We start from the raw sequence: 18,344 nt of genomic DNA, 5'->3' as shown, positions 1-18,344 counted from the left end.
ACATCTCAATCTCAATCATACCACAACCTCAATCATACCACAAGAATATAATTTAGAATGATAAGCAAACAATACGTGTGGCCAATATAATTTAGAATCATAACCAAACAAACAAGTATTGTCTCTCATTGTGTTCCTCGTGAAGCGACTTGCAACACTTGGTTTTAAAACCTTACCCTTACACAAATACTTTCAACACAAAATACCTGGACATTTAAGAATAACACATACAATTATTAACACTCCAGTTAGTATGCCTCCAGCAGCCGAAAACATACTGTTTGTCTGCAGCTTCAGGAGATCTTTGCTCCTGTGGTGAGCAGCTGAGAGTGGAGTCCCCTCCGAGCAAAAACGCTCAGGGTGCACCTAGGGGCGTCCACGCCGCAGCCGATCCCCGCAGCCGAGCAGTGTCTCCTCAAGTCTGCCGGTGGTCATTTGGCAGTGTAATCTGCATCTCTGCACTCCTGCCCCGCAATAGAGCTAAGTCGTCATTACTAATCCATAGAATGTGGCAACCCCACGGAATCTTATCCAGAAACATAGTTATAACACCGATCTGGGGACGAATAGTCTTTTTTGCATTGCAAGATTGTCGTGGTTTAACCCGACCGGCAGCTAAACACCACGCAGCCGTTCGCTCACCCTCCCCCCTCCCTCTCTGGGACGGGGGAGAGAAATGGAAAGTGAAGCCCGTGAGTTGAGATAAAGACAGTTTAATAAGACAGGGAAAAAAAAATAACAAAAATAATAATAACAATAATAATAATGATGATACAATGGGGATAATACGAAAGTAATAATAGTATGTACAAACAAGTGATGCACAATGCAATTGCTCACCACCCGCTGACCGATGCCCAGCCTAACCCCGAGCAGTCCGGCCCCCTCTCCCCGGCTAGCCACCCCTATATATTGTTTAGCATGACGTCAGATGGTATGGAATACCCCTTTGGCTAGTTTGGGTCACCTGTCCTGGGTCTGTCCCCTCCCAGCTCTTACTGCACCCCCCAGCCTGCCCGTTGGCAGGACAGAGCAAAGGCTGAGATGTCCTTGGCTTAGTATAAGCACTGCTCTGCAACAATTAAAGCATCGGGGTGTTATCAGCACTCTTCTCATTCTAAGCCAAAACACAGCATTCCACCAGCTACTAGGAAGAAAATTAATTCTGTGCTAACTGAAACCAGGACAAAGATAAACCTCTTATAAAATGAATGCCAGAGAGAAGCAGCACAGCCGCCGCTGCTTCCATGGTTACGTCAGACAGTCTGCAGGGTCCTGATGTCCACCCCTCTGCTCTGTGCCGACTCGCCACACAGTGAGGGTCGGCTGCCGTTGTCCACTGATGCCTCTGGTCTACTGTAGCAACCCGATCTCGGATGTCCCGCATCGCACCGCGATTACTTCAATTTCCCGTATCCCTCCGCAATTCCTTTTTCTGCGTCCCTCCGCAATTCCTTTTTACAGTCTATACCCTGCGTGCTCCGCTTTTCTAAAAAGCACTTGAGCAGATCATACGTCGCTTGTCTCTCCATACCTTTGTTTACGTCAGCACTGTTGCAGCCTTTGCAAGACCTCGGCGACGCGTGGCCGGCGGGACCCTCTATAGGTGCTCCCGGGTGCGAGGATTTAGCATTTTCGTCCCTTCCACCTCCTGAGCTGCATTGCAGGACCTGTTTCCTTCCCTTATTCCGTCGATCCGTGGCTCGCAGGTTCACCGCCAGCGGGGTCCGTGTTCGGGCGCCATTTGTTGTCGACGGAAGGAAGACAGGGACACTCAATATGAGTGATATGATCAGCAAGCTTCGATTTATTGGATAGCTCAGACGCCTTTTATTCCTTAACATATAATTAGCTCATACATATTACAAAAGTTAAGCTCATGATTGGTCCCCCTACGTCCTTATCTTATCAGCTTCTTCCTCATCCTTTCGACCGAAATAACACAGTCGGTACTTTCCCAAACCGCCAACGGATATTGTGTCCTTGTGTCTGATTGGCTCAGACAAGTTGTGTGCGATGTTTGTCCAACTCGTAAAGATTCAGCTGTTTTATGTCTACGTGACCTATCTCAGTTAACCATCCCTCTACACCAGAGCTAATACCCACCTCCTGCACAACGCTGGTGTCGTGGTTTAACCCGACCGGCAGCTAAACACCACGCAGCCGTTCGCTCACCCTCCCCCCTCCCTCTCTGGGACGGGGGAGAGAAATGGAAAGTGAAGCCCGTGAGTTGAGATAAAGACAGTTTAATAAGACAGGAAAAAAAAAAAAATAACAAAAATAATAATAACAATAATAATAATGATGATACAATGGGAATAATACGAAAGTAATAATAGTATGTACAAACAAGTGATGCACAATGCAATTGCTCACCACCCGCTGACCGATGCCCAGCCTAACCCCGAGCAGTCCGGCCCCCTCCCCCCGGCTAGCCACCCCTATATATTGTTTAGCATGACGTCAGATGGTATGGAATACCCCTTTGGCTAGTTTGGGTCACCTGTCCTGGGTCTGTCCCCTCCCAGCTCTTACTGCACCCCCCAGCCTGCCCGTTGGCAGGACAGAGCAAAGGCTGAGATGTCCTTGGCTTAGTATAAGCACTGCTCTGCAACAATTAAAGCATCGGGGTGTTATCAGCACTCTTCTCATTCTAAGCCAAAACACAGCATTCCACCAGCTACTAGGAAGAAAATTAATTCTGTGCTAACTGAAACCAGGACATCTATCCACCCCTTATTCCATACCATTTATGTTATGCTCAGGTTACACTCTTTTCCATACATTCTAATTAGTCACCTATAGTAATCATGGTAGTGATAACATACAGTATAATATACTATTTAACATGGTGCAATTCAGTTCATGGGCTATTCTCACCCAGTATTAAATCTCCTTGAGGTACACACCGGACCTCTCCGTTCTTTTGCATCACCCACCAAGTATATCCAGGTCCCTGAGCGAAAACAATTCCACGAATAGGTTTGCCTTTTCCTGAGGCAGGAGTAGCCCAGACTGTTTTACCCAGCATATTTTTTACATGCACTACAGGAACTTTATCCCCATCTACAGTACGTAACAGGTTTGATTGGGCAGGTCCAGCTCGGTTGGTAGATCCCCTAGTATTGACTAACCAGGTGGCCTTTGCCAAATGCGTATCCCAGTTTTTGAACGTCCCAGCGCCCATTGCTTTCAAGGTAGTCTTTAACAGGCCATTGTATCGTTCAACTTTCCCGGAGGCTGGTGCATGATAGGGGATGTGATACACCCATTCAATACCATGTTCTTTGGCCCAAGTGTCTATAAGGTTGTTTCGGAAGTGAGTCCCATTATCTGATTCTATTCTTTCTGGGGTGCCATGTCGCCATAGGACTTGCTTTTCAAGGCCCAGGATGGTGTTCCGGGCGGTAGCATGAGGCACAGGATATGTTTCCAGCCATCCGGTGGTTGCTTCCACCATTGTAAGTACGTGGCGCTTGCCATTGCGAGTTTGAGGGAGTGTGATGTAATCAATCTGCCAGGCCTCTCCATATTTATATTTCAGCCATCGTCCTCCATACCAAAGAGGCTTTGACCGTTTGGCTTGCTTGATTGCAGCACATGTTTCACAGTCATGAATAACCTGTGCTATAGCGTCCATGGTCAAGTCCACCCCTCGATCACGAGCCCATCTGTATGTTGCATCTCTACCTTGATGGCCTGAGGTGTCATGGGCCCATCGGGCTATAAATAATTCACCTTTATGCTGCCAATCCAGGTCCACCTGAGCTACTTCAATCTTAGCAGCCTGATCCACCTGCTGGTTGTTTTGATGTTCTTCAGTAGCCCGATTCTTGGGCACATGAGCATCTACGTGGCGTACTTTCACAGCCAGGTTCTCTACCCGAGCAGCAATATCTTGCCACAATGCAGCAGCCCAGATAGGTTTGCCCCTACGCTGCCAGTTGTTTTGCTTCCATTGCTGTAACCATCCCCACAGGGCATTTGCTACCATCCATGAATCGGTGTAGAGATAGAGAACTGGCCATTTTTCTCGTTCAGCAATGTCTAAAGCCAGCTGAATGGCTTTCACTTCTGCAAACTGACTCGATTCACCTTCTCCCTCAGCAGCTTCTGCAACTCGTCGCGTAGGACTCCATACAGCAGCCTTCCATCTCCGATGCTTCCCCACAATACGACAGGACCCATCAGTGAACAGGGCATATTTCTTTTCATTCTCTGGCAACTGGTTGTACAGTGGGGCTTCTTCAGCACGACCCACCTCCTCCTCTGATGATATCCCAAAGTATTTGCCTTCTGGCCAGTCCATGATCACTTCCAATATTCCTGGGCGACTGGGGTTTCCTATTCGAGCCCGCTGAGTAATCAGTGCAACCCACTTGCTCCATGTAGCATCAGTTGCATGATGCGTAGAGGGGACCCTTCCCTTGAACATCCAGCCTAGTACCGGTAATCGGGGTGCTAGGAGGAGCTGCGCTTCAGTACCGACCACCTCCGAAGCAGATCGAACTCCTTCATATGCTGCCAATATCTCCTTTTCAGTTGGAGTATAGCGGGCCTCAGATCCTCTGTATCCCCGACTCCAAAACCCCAGAGGCCGACCTCGAGTTTCCCCAGGTTCTTTCTGCCAGAGGCTCCAGGTGGGGCCGTTCTCCCCGGCTGCAGTGTAGAGCACATTCTTTACATCTGGTCCTGTTCGAACTGGCCCAAGGGCTACTGCATGGACTATTTCCTGCTTGATTTGTTCAAAGGCTTGTCGTTGTTCAGGGCCCCATTCAAACTCATTCTTCTTGCGAGTTATTTGGTAGAGTGGGTTTACAATCAGACTGTAATTTGGGATGTGCATTCTCCAAAACCCCACAACACCTAGGAAAGTCTGTGTTTCTTTTTTGTTAGTTGGTGGAGACATAGCTGTTATTTTGTTGATCACATCCATTGGGATTTGACGACGTCCATCTTGCCATTTTATTCCTAAAAACTGGATCTCCCGTGCAGGTCCTTTGACTTTATTTTGTTTTATGGCAAAACCGGCTTTCAGAAGGATTTGGACTATTTTCTTCCCTTTCTCGAAAACTTCCTCTGCTGTGTCACCCCACACAATAATGTCATCGATGTACTGCAGGTGTTCAGGAGCTTCCCCCTGCTCTAGTGCAGACTGGATCAGCCCATGGCAAATGGTAGGGCTGTGTTTCCACCCCTGGGGCAGCCTATTCCAAGTATATTGGACTCCCCTCCAAGTGAAGGCAAATTGTGGCCTGCACTCTGCTGCTAGAGGGATGGAGAAAAATGCATTAGCGATATCAATTGTGGCGTACCACTTGGCTGCCTTCGATTCAAGTTCATACTGAAGTTCCAGCATGTCCGGCACTGCAGCACTCAGTGGTGGCGTGACTTCGTTCAAGCCGCGATAGTCCACTGTTAGTCTCCACTCGCCATTAGACTTTCGCACTGGCCATATGGGACTATTGAAAGGTGAATGAGTCTTGCTGATCACTCCTTGGCTCTCCAATTGACGAATTAGCTTATGGATGGGAATCAGGGAGTCTCGGTTGGTGCGATATTGCCGCCGGTGCACAGTTGTGGTAGCAATTGGCACTTGCTGTTCTTCGACCCTCAGCAACCCCACAACAGAGGGGTCCTCTGAGAGACCAGGCAAGGTAGATAATTGTTTAATGCCCTCTGTCTCTAAAGCAGCAATACCAAAAGCCCACCGGAACCCTTTTGGGTCCTTGCAGTATCCTCTTCTAAGATAGTCTATGCCAAGGATACATGGAGCATCCGGACCAGTCACAATGCGGTGCTTTTCCCACTCATTCCCAGTCAGACTCACTTCAGCCTCCAATACAGTCAACTGCTGAGATCCCCCTGTCACTCCACAAATATAGATGGGCTCTGGTCCTTTATAGCTCGATGGCATTATAGTACATTGTGCACCGGTGTCTACTAAAGCCTTATACTTCTGTGCGCGTGATGTGCCAGGCCATCGAATCCACACAGTCCAATAAACTCGATTGTCCCTTTCCTCCCCCTGGCTGGAGGCAGGGCCCCCCTAATCCTGGTCAGAATCTTCCTCGTTTCTGTGTTTGAAGGACTGTCTGCTGGAAGTTGGAGCAGCAAACTTTTCGGAGAATCCCTTTTTCCTGATTGTTTTCTTTTGCAACTCACGTACCCGTGCCTCTAGGGTCGCGGTAGATTTTCCATCCCACTTTCTCATGTCCTCTCCATGGTCTCGTAAGTAAAACCACAGGGTGGCACGGGGTGAGTACCCACCATATCGTCTTCCTTGTGTGGGTGAACGCCTACCCCTGACAGCTGAGACACTGCTTTGTACAGGTGCGAAGGAGAATAATCTCTCTTCAAGTTGGTGAACCTTTTCAGAAAGTTTCTCCCAAGTGTTCTCCTTTGGTCGGTGGGCACTGGTTGGTTCAGGTGGGGAGGACAATAGATTCTCTTCAAGTTGGTGAACCTTTTCAGAAAGTTTCTCCACAGCTGAGACGCAGGCCTGTAAGGAAGAGGAGAGACTTTCTTCGTACTGCCGGAGTTGTTTAGCCGCTTCACCCACTGTGGGTTCCTCATCCTCTTTCCAGGCCATTATTGCCAATGAGCTGGCATATGATGATGGTGCACTCCGTACAAACTTCCGCCACATGGGTCGTGTACACTTGACTTCATCTGGATCTGTGGATGTTTGTTTGAGGTCTGGATCCTCATAAATCACTTCCCGTACGGCTAATTCCCTCAGGTACTGGATTCCCTTCTCCATAGTGGTCCACTTGCCTGGTAGACATAAAATATCTTCCTTGAAGGGATACCTTTCCCTCACAGCTGAGAGGAGACGCCTCCAGAGGCTGGTGGGTCGTGCTCCATCTGCAATTGCTTTGTCAATGCCGGCGTCTCGAGCAAGGGATCCCAGCCGCTTGGCTTCCCTGCCGTCTAATTCCACACAATTGGCTCCAGAGTCCCAGCACCGGAGCAGCCAGGTGACAAGCTGCTCACCTATACAGCGACCAAAATCTTTTCGCACATCTCGTAGCTCGCGCTCGTTTAGGCTTCGGGTAGTTACTGTTGCTCTTTCGGCATCCTCATCTTCCTCCTCCTGAATCCTTGACGGCCCAGCGTCGTCATCATCTTCGTCATCTCTATACTTAGTTTTGGCAGAAGCCTTACCTGGATTGGCAGAAGACTCTCTGCGTTCTAAACGACTTGAATTTCTGTACCATATTTTCACCTTCTCTACAGGGGCAGCTTGCACTGCTACTGCTCGTTTCTCTGACTTTGTTACAGGGTCTGCCACAGGGGTTGGAATGCCCTCTGCAGGGTCAACTTGCACTGCTACAGCTCGTTTCTCTGACACGGCCACAGGAGCTGGAGCGGCTACAGGAGCTGGAGCAGTTGCAGGAACCGGAGCTGTAGCGGCTACAGGAGCTGGAGCTGGAGCTGGAGCAGTTGCAGGAGCTGGGACTGGAGCAGCAGTAGGAGCTGGAGCTGGAGCGGCTTCAGGAGCTGGAGCGGCTTCAGGAGCTGGAGCTGGAGCAGTTGCAGGAACTGGGACTGGAGTAGCGGCCGGAGCTGGAACTGGAGCGACTGCAGGAACTGGGACTGGAGCAGCTGCAGGAGCTGGAGCTGGAGCGGCTTCAGGAGCTGGAGCAGTTGCAGGAACTGGGACTGGAGTAGCGGCCGGAGCTGGAACTGGAGCGGCTGCAGGAGCTGGGACTGGAGCGGCTGCAGGAGCTGGGACTGGAGCGGCTGCAGGAGCTGGGACTGGAGCGGCTGCAGGAGCTGGGACTGGAGCGGCTGCAGGAGCTGGGACTGGAGCGGCTGCAGGAGCTGGGACTGGAGCGGCTGCAGGAGCTGGGACTGGAGCGGCTGCAGGAGCTGGGACTGGAGCGGCTGCAGGAGCTGGGACTGGAGCGGCTGCAGGAGCTGGGACTGGAGCGGCTGCAGGAGCTGGGACTGGAGCGGCTGCAGGAGCTGGGACTGGAGCGGCTGCAGGAGCTGGGACTGGAGCGGCTGCAGGAGCTGGGACTGGAGCGGCTGCAGGAGCTGGGACTGGAGCGGCTGCAGGAGCTGGGACTGGAGCGGCTGCAGGAGCTGGGACTGGAGCGGCTGCAGAATCCACCGTAGGGGTCACAGTGGCCGTTGGATCTGTCACAGGGTTTGGAGTGGCCGCAGGGTCTGTCACTAAGTTGACAGCAGTATCAATGGCAGCTCGATAGGCATGAGCCAGGCCCCAGCACGTTACAATGATTTGTGTTACTTTGGAACTGCCAGAATCATTACACCTTTTTTTCAAGCATTCTGCCAGTTTTTGAGGATTTTGCCATTGTTCAGGGGTGAATTTCCAACACACTGGGGGTGCCAACTGCTCTAGATGCCTGCCCATATCCACCCATACTCCCTGCCACCCACAACTATACTGCCTCCGGGCAGATCTCCGGATGAGTTTCATAAGTAGTTGTTTAACTTTAAGCAGAATCTGAAGTGCATTCATGAGGCAGAACAACAAGACTATGGTATTCTGAGTATTCCAGAAATATTCAATATCTTGGAGAGCTATTGTGACAAGCTCAGGGGATAAGAGGGTGGTGAAGGAGGAAGGCAGAGTGACCCAGGAGGATACAGGGGTGGTGAAGGAGAAAGGGAGAGTAAGCAAGTAAGGAAAAATATCCTCCCCTTTCCCCTCCACAGATTGACTCTCTAATGGAGAAAAACAATAGGTATAATTGCTAATAGTTCCCAAGATGCTGTTTCCAAAGTACAGAGTCCACGATGTTACTGAGTATAAATACCAAGTTAGAGTCATGACCAGATATCTTATCGTCTCATAAGCCATTGCTATAACACTTAGTACCATAATGGTCTGAAACCAGGGCCCGGAGAGGAGAAACAACATGACAGAGAGCAAATACGGAAAATAATGTACTATAATACTCAATTTGGAAAACAGGCGCAGCAGAGTTGTGATTAAAGCAATCAGCATCATGACAAGTGACTATTAAGCAGGTCTAATCCTTACACCAATTTTAGTTTAACACACTCTGATCAGATCTGCCGTTATCTCAACCTTTCGGGCCCCACGTTGGGCGCCAAAAAGACTGTCGTGGTTTAACCCGACCGGCAGCTAAACACCACGCAGCCGTTCGCTCACCCTCCCCCCTCCCTCTCTGGGACGGGGGAGAGAAATGGAAAGTGAAGCCCGTGAGTTGAGATAAAGACAGTTTAATAAGACAGGAAAAAAAAAATAACAAAAATAATAATAACAATAATAATAATGATGATACAATGGGAATAATACAAAAGTAATAATAGTATGTACAAACAAGTGATGCACAATGCAATTGCTCACCACCCGCTGACCGATGCCCAGCCTAACCCCAAGCAGTCCGGCCCCCTCCCCCCGGCTAGCCACCCCTATATATTGTTTAGCATGACGTCAGATGGTATGGAATACCCCTTTGGCTAGTTTGGGTCACCTGTCCTGGGTCTGTCCCCTCCCAGCTCTTACTGCACCCCCCAGCCTGCCCGTTGGCAGGACAGAGCAAAGGCTGAGATGTCCTTGGCTTAGTATAAGCACTGCTCTGCAACAATTAAAGCATCGGGGTGTTATCAGCACTCTTCTCATTCTAAGCCAAAACACAGCATTCCACCAGCTACTAGGAAGAAAATTAATTCTGTGCTAACTGAAACCAGGACAGCTGGCTACTACTAATGCAACATACAGTTGTGCTATACCTCTCTGTTCCCAACTCCTTTATCTCACCTGCTCAGTAGCTCCACCTGAGAAAATGTGCCCGGGCGGCGCCGCGCCGAAATGTGCCCGGGCGGCGCCGCGCCGAAATGTGCCCGGGCGGCGCCGCGCCGAAATGTGCCCGGGCGGCGCCGCGCCGAAATGTGCCCGGGCGGCGCCGCGCCGAAATGTGCCCGGGCGGCGCCGCGCCGAAATGTGCCCGGGCGGCGCCGCGCCGAAATGTGCCCGGGCGGCGCCGCGCCGAAATGTGCCCGGGCGGCGCCGCGCCGAAATGTGCCCGGGCGGCGCCGCGCCGAAATGTGCCCGGGCGGCGCCGCGCCGAAATGTGCCCGGGCGGCGCCGCGCCGAAATGTGCCCGGGCGGCGCCGCGCCGAAATGTGCCCGGGCGGCGCCGCGCCGAAATGTGCCCGGGCGGCGCCGCGCCGAAATGTGCCCGGGCGGCGCCGCGCCGAAATGTGCCCGGGCGGCGCCGCGCCGAAATGTGCCCGGGCGGCGCCGCGCCGAAATGTGCCCGGGCGGCGCCGCGCCGAAATGTGCCCGGGCGGCGCCGCGCCGAAATGTGCCCGGGCGGCGCCGCGCCGAAATGTGCCCCTGTTTTATGTCTACGTGACCTATCTCAGTTAACCATCCCCCTACACCAGAGCTAATACCCACCTCCTGCACAACGCTCGCTACTACTAATGCAACATACAGTAGCGCAATACCTCTCTGTTCTCAACTCCTTTATCTCACCTGCTCAGTAGCTCCACCTGAGAAAATGTGCCCGGGCGGCGCCGCGCCGAAATGTGCCCGGGCGGCGCCGCGCCGAAATGTGCCCGGGCGGCGCCGCGCCGAAATGTGCCCGGGCGGCGCCGCGCCGAAATGTGCCCGGGCGGCGCCGCGCCGAAATGTGCCCGGGCGGCGCCGCGCCGAAATGTGCCCGGGCGGCGCCGCGCCGAAATGTGCCCGGGCGGCGCCGCGCCGAAATGTGCCCGGGCGGCGCCGCGCCGAAATGTGCCCGGGCGGCGCCGCGCCGAAATGTGCCCGGGCGGCGCCGCGCCGAAATGTGCCCGGGCGGCGCCGCGCCGAAATGTGCCCGGGCGGCGCCGCGCCGAAATGTGCCCGGGCGGCGCCGCGCCGAAATGTGCCCGGGCGGCGCCGCGCCGAAATGTGCCCGGGCGGCGCCGCGCCGAAATGTGCCCGGGCGGCGCCGCGCCGAAATGTGCCCGGGCGGCGCCGCGCCGAAATGTGCCCGGGCGGCGCCGCGCCGAAATGTGCCCGGGCGGCGCCGCGCCGAAATGTGCCCGGGCGGCGCCGCGCCGAAATGTGCCCCAACAGACTCATTCTTTAGACATGAAGCAGGTGACCCTGCTCACCCTCTAGGCACTACTGCACTTATGCGATCAAGGAACCATAACCCACGGTTTCCCAAAAACAACGTACCTGGCAACCCCTCATAAATGGACTTCTAATATGTGAATTCCAAGCACTTAATGCTTAGAAGGCTGCAAGATACAAAGACTTGACAGACAGCAAACACACAGGCAAAAGCTCCAGAAATATAACAAACTGTCCCTAAACCTGAAACAGAATACCCCTTACTTGCCCAATGCTGCCATTTTCAGATACATGCTCACACAGGGAGCCTCCATGATACATTTCTCCTAAACCCTGCTCCATCACTTTGCCACCAAGGTTGTGACTTTGATAAGATTTGACATATAGGCAAAGACTCACAAAAAGCCCTGTAATTCTGCAAAAATCATAAGGGACCCAGAACCACAAAGCAAACGCACAAAGTAACATCGCCATACTATCCGTAACACTGCGGTAACAATTACTCATCTGAGGAAGAGCTGCGTGCAGTACAGGCACCTACTACTTAGATTGCTTTACAATGACAGATCCTACCAGTTGCCACCTCAAAAAATATATGCGTACCGGTTTCTACTTGAAAATGCATCAGTCCATAGACTCTGACCCACCTAAAGAACCCTGCAACTGACTGAAGGAAAAACAAAGCACTTACCCCAAAGAGCAGCCCAGGCAGAAGAAGCTCTCTGTTGGCATACCTGCAACTCAGTTACTATTAGGTCCCACCTGGAACCTGAAGCCAATCAACTGGGAAAGTGCAGGGGGAAAGCACAAAAAAAGCAGAAAGAGGAGGAGCAGCAGCTGTGGTGTTATTAACTTACTTATAAGGCTTAGCTCAACAGCATGCAGAGGGAAAACAGGAGAACTGGGGTGTTTCTAGAAGCAACAATCCCCATGCTTTCGCTGCAGCTTTGAATGTTAGAAGGACATTACCACCAAGCAATTAACTGAAGCTTTTCCTGCTGGAATTACCTCAAATTTTTATTTATGTAGAACGAAAAATCTAGGAGCAGAATAGATTACACGCCAAAAAAGAATTCAATTCCATTCCACTCACAGGAAAAATCACTTACTTCAGCAGGCTATCTGGGAACTAAAAGGCTATGCTGATGGGTCAAAATACACTACAGGACACTGGGGCCAGGCCCTCCGCTGCACCCACTTAAAACCCATCCCTACACTCACCAAGGTACAACCCCAACCCAAACACAGACGCAGCATTTCAGCTTCAACACAGTTTTGGGAACTGATAGAAAGGACACCTCATCCTCAGCAAGGTGTGCTCAGGCTACACAGGACAGGGCTTTGGGCACCTCTTTGCCTACCAAAGACGACAGCCATCAGCACCTGCTTTGTTCCGATTCTAAAGACTAACATCACAGCCCACATTGCCTGGGACACCTGATAAACAGAAGAGAAAGCAGACATACCGTTTTCAAGCCATCCCAGCACGTGTCACTCCTTGATGATCTGCAACCTCTTCTCAAATCCTCAACCGCTTCTGTGGAGAGCCTGCCATGGCGCCTGCAAAGCAAGATGGATACCCTTCGCAGTCACCTCGTGCTATTTGGCAGTTCTGCTCCAATCCAGCTCACAAACAGCCCGCCGTTCTCGTGCTGCTCTTCAGAGTGCAGCTTGGCCCCACTCAGCCTGTGCGAGACACCTGTGAAAGAAAAAGAAAAGCATAGGCTGAAGCAGCATCCAAAGCCACAGCACAGCTAGGACAGTTACTCTCATCTGCTCCCTTACCTCTGCTCCCTCACCTGCCCTTGAGACAGGTGCTTCCATCTGCTCTCTTAGGCCAGCTACAACACCCCTGAAATATAAATAGGATTTTTACTGTATTTTGTGCAGTTAAGTAACTGCAGTGACAACTGCACCCCTAAAGTACCTTCTACATCTGTTCATCGCTCACCTTGCCAAAAGCAGCTCTGGTCAAGTCCTGTGTTGTACACTGTTTCACCTAAAACAAATAAGAACAGTCACAAGATAATGATTCAGCTACCAGCATTAGCACCCATCCCTCAACAACACAAGGAACCCCATTTACAATATTATCATTTCTAAACAGCAGCCCCCTTGCCTCAGCACCTCAGAAGTAGACCAAGCCAGTCACCGAGCTGCCTACCAAGTGCTGGACAGTTCCAGAAGGAGCTCTTTTCTATGACAGGTTCCTCCTAAGTTTTAGGCTGTACTGGGGGACAGGAAAGAAATAAAAATAAAAATTTCAAAACCCCATATCTGCAAGCTTTCACAATTCGACAGACCTCCTCAAGCACACAATTCAAGCACTATGCAAGCAGCTGCTCGCAAGCAGCTCAACTCTCCTCCCCCCCCACATCTGCCAAACACCACAGAGATGACTGTGCCCGCTGCCCTTCAGTACGTGCCCAGAGGCAGACCAGATGTCTTTGCCAAAACAGTCCAGACAATGTATTAGTACACCCATGCACTACCACGTTAGCTGTCATCACTAACTGCCAGGCACGACAGCTACAGACCAAACACATACACACACAGGCACGCCACAAACACTACAAACAAAACACACAACACAAGGCGCAAGAAAAAGTGACCCCCAGAGGGAAGCCCTATGGCAACAGCAAGTCAGAATAGGTGCTCTGCAACAGACCCTAGAGGACACTCAAATGTCACGACATGCAACTGGAAGCAACTGCCAGAACTGGGATGATGGAGGCCTAAAAAGCCTACCTTCAAGACAAGAGACCAGAAGGATGGGGACTGAAAACCCCATAAGAAGACACTTAGGAATTCAATTACCAAGCAAGAGCTCCTGATGCGGCCCCGATGTCTTCTGCAAGAGTGAGGATGGAAACAGACGCCATCTCAAACCGAATATGATGCACAAGACCTGAAACAGATCTGCACTTCAAGCAGCGACTGCAAGACAAATGCTTGCATCAGCCCTACGATGATGAAACAAGCATTTAGGAACTTTGGTGTGGCTACCAAGTTGCCCATCTAATCTGTCCAGTGGAAGAAGGAAATGTGGATATCAAGACCTGAGGAGCATGTAACATATGATGATCATATCAAGAAACATTTGATACAAACAAGTATTACACACACAGAAGTGATTCCTTTAAGCTCCCACTGCAAGACGAGAGGTGCTCAGCTCCCAGTTGAACATCAGCAATATTCCAATGATGTTAAGTGTTCAGTACCCTCAGGATGACTTACCCAGGGCCTGCCGAGCACCAAGAGCAACAGCACAGTACAGCACAGACAACACAGAACACAGATGACAAGCTGGGACTGCCCTGCCTGCCATGTGTTCACACTGTACGTGACAGAACTCCCCACACATAATCTCTCTGCCTGACCTGATCAATCCTGAAAGGCCCCATCCAAAGCAATGACTTAAAAGCACTGACCCTCGCCGTATGGGTGCATTCACAACCCCAACTCAAACATAGCACTTGCCACTCCCCCCAGCTTAGCTTGGGAATGCTGGGAGGCAGGTTCCATCCTCACCAAGGAACACAAAGACTAGCCAGGACATTGCTTCAGGCACAAGGCTCCTCTTCACCAGCAGAAATAAAGTGCCATCAGGCACCAGCACACCAGCCAAATTTCTTCCAGTGAAACACCCTGCTCAGAAACAAAGTAGTAGTCAACTGACCTGCTCCGCTACTGAAATCAGATAGACACCTTCTAGAAAACTCCCCATCTCCCCCTGCCAAACGCTCCCCAACACACAGTATTTGCCCCTGGACTTAATTCTCAGGGCTCAGAAACCATCCTCAGTGTGGACCACAGAGGCCAGCTAGGATGTTCCCAGTACCTTCTTCGTCCCTGAAAGAGAGGAGTCACCCAGAGGTGCATCAAGAAACTTCTACACCAAAAACAATACCCGTTTTCCAACTTTTTTCCACTCACCTTCCCGATCCAGGCTTAGCACTTCCATTCAGTGTGCCGAACCAAGGTCATGGGGCTTAGACCAGGGAGAAAGAACAGACAAACATGACAATCCACAAAACAGTCTATACCCACTCCTTTCCTCCCCTGCTGCAACAGCCAAGAAGCCCCAGAGCCACATGCTCCAACCCAGTACCACCGCTTCGCTCACCTAACATCCCAAGGAGATGCATCATGCTCCCAGCTCCTCTTGTGCTCCGAGCATCTCCAGCATTTCAGGAACGGGAACCGCTGACGTCTGGCACATGTCAGAAACATGGCAGGAGACATACTCTGCTGTTGCAAGGCACTTGCAAAGCCGGCCCAACAGCTGAAGCAGACTCACACAGTCCACCGACCAACTCGGGGCCGCCACTGCTGTCCACTCATCCTCATGCTTCATTCAAGTTTCCGTGCCTATGCCCTGAGCTACAAGAAACAAAGAGAGAAGGTCACAACCACGATGGATACGCAAACAGTGCAGCTCCTTGTGGAGGACTCAAACACAGAGACCAGAGCCAGACAAAAAAAAAAAAAAAACAAAAAAACTCAAGTCCACAAATGCCACAAGGCCATGAATGCATAGCAGCCCCAGCAGGGGTAATGACAGACATACCCTTTGCAGATGAAAAAGGTAACCCTTCTCAGTCTCTTGGTAATGCTGCACCTACATGGTCAAGCCTCTTCTAGCATGTAATCAAGCTGGTTTTAGTCCTCTGGAGAGTTACACAACTGGGTTGATTCATCTAGAGATTAAAATACAGATCAAACACAGGAGCATAAGCCACCATCCCAAAAACAGTGAGCCAGCAGCCTCTACTAAATATCCCTCTGTTAAGTGAATTCCAAGCACTTAGAATTCCAGAAATCCATAGACTCCAGCCTGCCTAAAGAACCCTGCAACTGACTGAAGGAAAAACAAAGCACTTACCCCAAAGAGCAGCCCAGGCAGAATGAACTCTGATGGCATACCTGGGCTCATATACCTTTTGGTCCCACCCAGCACCCAAACCAAATCACCTGGGAAAGGGGAGGGGGCAAAGCACATGAAAGTAGAAAGAGGAGGAGCAGCAGCTGTGGTTTATTTACTTATTTATAAGGTTTAGCTCAACAGCATGCAGAGTGCAGACAAGAGAACTGGGGTGTTTCTAGAAGCAACAATCCCCATGCTTTCGCTGCAGCTTTGAATGTTAGAAGGACGATATGACCAAGCAAGTAACTGAAGCTTTTTCAGCTGGAATTAGCTCAAACTTTTATTTACGCAAAAAGAAAAATCTAGGAGCAGAACAGATTATACACCAACAAAATCAATTCCGATCCAAGCCAGTCACCGAGTTGCCTACGGAGTGCTGAACAGTTCCAGAAGGAGTTCGTTCCTGTGACAGGTTCCTCCTAGGTTTTACACTCTACTGGGGACAGGAAAGAAATAAGAATAAACATTTCAAAACCCCATATCTGTAACCTTTCAAGATTCAACAGACCTCCTCAAGCACACCGTTCAAGCACTTATGCGAGCAGCTGCTCACAAGCAGATATACTCTCCCACCTCCACATCTGCCAAACACCACAGAGATGACTGTGCCAGCTGCCCTTCAGTACGTGCCCAGAGGCAGACCGGATGCCTTTGCCAAAACAGTCCAGACAATGTATTAGTACACCCATGCACTGCCACATTAATCACTAACTGCCAGGCAGGACAGCTCCAGACCAAACACATACACACACAGGCACGCCACAAACACTACAAAACACACAACACAAGGCGCAAGAAAAGGTGACCCCCCATAGGGAAGCTCTATGGCAACAGCAAGTCAGAATAGGTGCTCTGCACCAGACCCAAGGAGAGACTCAAATGTCACGACACGCGACTGGAAGCAACTGCCAGAACTGGGATGATGGAGGCCTAAAAAGCCTGCCTTCAAGACAACAGACCAGGAGGATGGGGACTGAAAACCCCATAAGACGACGCTTAGGAATTCAATTCCCAGCAAGAGCTCCTGATGCAGCCCAGATGACTTCTGCAAGAGTGAGGATGGAAACAGACGCGATCTCAAACCGAATATGATGCACAAGACCTGAAACAGACCTGCTCTTTAAGCAGTGACTGCAACACAAGAAGTGCTCAGATCAGAGTCATGATGACAAAACATGCATTGAGGCCCTTCAGCACCACTACCAAGTCGCCTGTCTAGTCAGTCCAGTGTAAAAAGCTAGGAGGATATCAAGACCCGAGAAGCACAGAACAGACATCGCAGAAGCAACACAAGACAGACAAACAGAAGGAAACTGTCCTGCCTGGCGCACGCACTCACTCTACAAAATAATCCCGCCTCTTCTATTAGCCTGGTGACCCAGCCACAAGCAGCCTGAACGTGACCCAGCCTGAGCCACCCTCACCGTGGCACCAAGTCTAGTCAGCCAGCTGGTTCCACGCTGCTCTGGCTCCCAGCTCCCATTAGCCACCCCAGATATGCAAATACCAGATGCCCCCCAACTTAGCTCTCAGGTTGCTGCATGGTAAATTCCCTCCGCCTCAAGAAATGCACAGGCACTGATTGTCATCTTAGGCAACTGCCAGGCTCATCATCAGCTGCAAAAACAGAGTAACAGCATTCACTAACACGCCAGCCATGATGCCCACCTGCTCCACAATGCTGACTAGTACTGATGCAACATACGATTGTGCTCACGTGTTCCTCTCCGAGTCCAAGCTCCAACAGTGCAGCCAGTATCATCCACACCACCTGCGAAAACAAAGGGATTAAATGATCGTCGCATTCACAACAAATCACCCAATGGTGGTTTTTTGTTGTTGTTGTTTGTGTGTGGTTTTTTTTTGTTTGTTTGTTTTTTTATTGATATCTGCTTTAGCTCAACAGCATGCAGAGTGCAAACAAGAGAACTGGGGTGTATCTAGAAGCAACAATCCCCATGCTTTTGCTGCAGCTTTGAATATTAAAAGGACAATACAGTCCAGCAAGTAACTGGAAATTGCTTAACTGGAAATAGCTCAAACTGTTTTTTTACGTAGAAAGAAAAATCCAGGTGCAGAACAGATTATACGCCAAAACAATCAAACACCAAACAATCTTCCCTTCGCTTTGGATAAGGGATGACCAGGCTGAAAACACAAACCTTCCCTCAGTGCTTCGTGACATGAGGATTTCCCTTCCCTGTCCATGACTGCACAAAGCACTTGCAAAGACAGGAGAAAAGCACACTCTGAGGCACCTCACAGCCACAGCGTACCTGCTTGTGGTGGTTTTACCGTGCTGGGCAGCTAAACCCCACAACCGCTCTCTCACTCCCCCTCTTTTAGATGAGG

The 18,344-nt window shown here is 50.7% G+C and overlaps 1 long non-coding RNA gene across 1 annotated transcript; it reads right to left on the bottom strand.

The window, feature by feature from the left end:
• Positions 1-14,608: 14,608 nt before the first annotated feature.
• On the bottom strand, positions 14,609-15,337 carry LOC311216744. The gene is made up of 3 exons (XR_014618972.1): positions 15,192-15,337; positions 15,002-15,056; positions 14,609-14,713 (listed from the first exon to the last, which is right to left on the bottom strand). It is a non-coding gene; the product is annotated as an uncharacterized lncRNA (long non-coding RNA).
• Between the last annotated feature and the right edge of the window lie 3,007 nt (positions 15,338-18,344).

Source organism: Netta rufina (genome assembly GCF_964035555.1).
Source record: "Netta rufina genome assembly, chromosome: 1".
Classification (NCBI taxonomy): Eukaryota; Metazoa; Chordata; class Aves; order Anseriformes; family Anatidae; genus Netta; species Netta rufina.
This window is presented reverse-complemented; position numbering and strand designations above follow the sequence as displayed.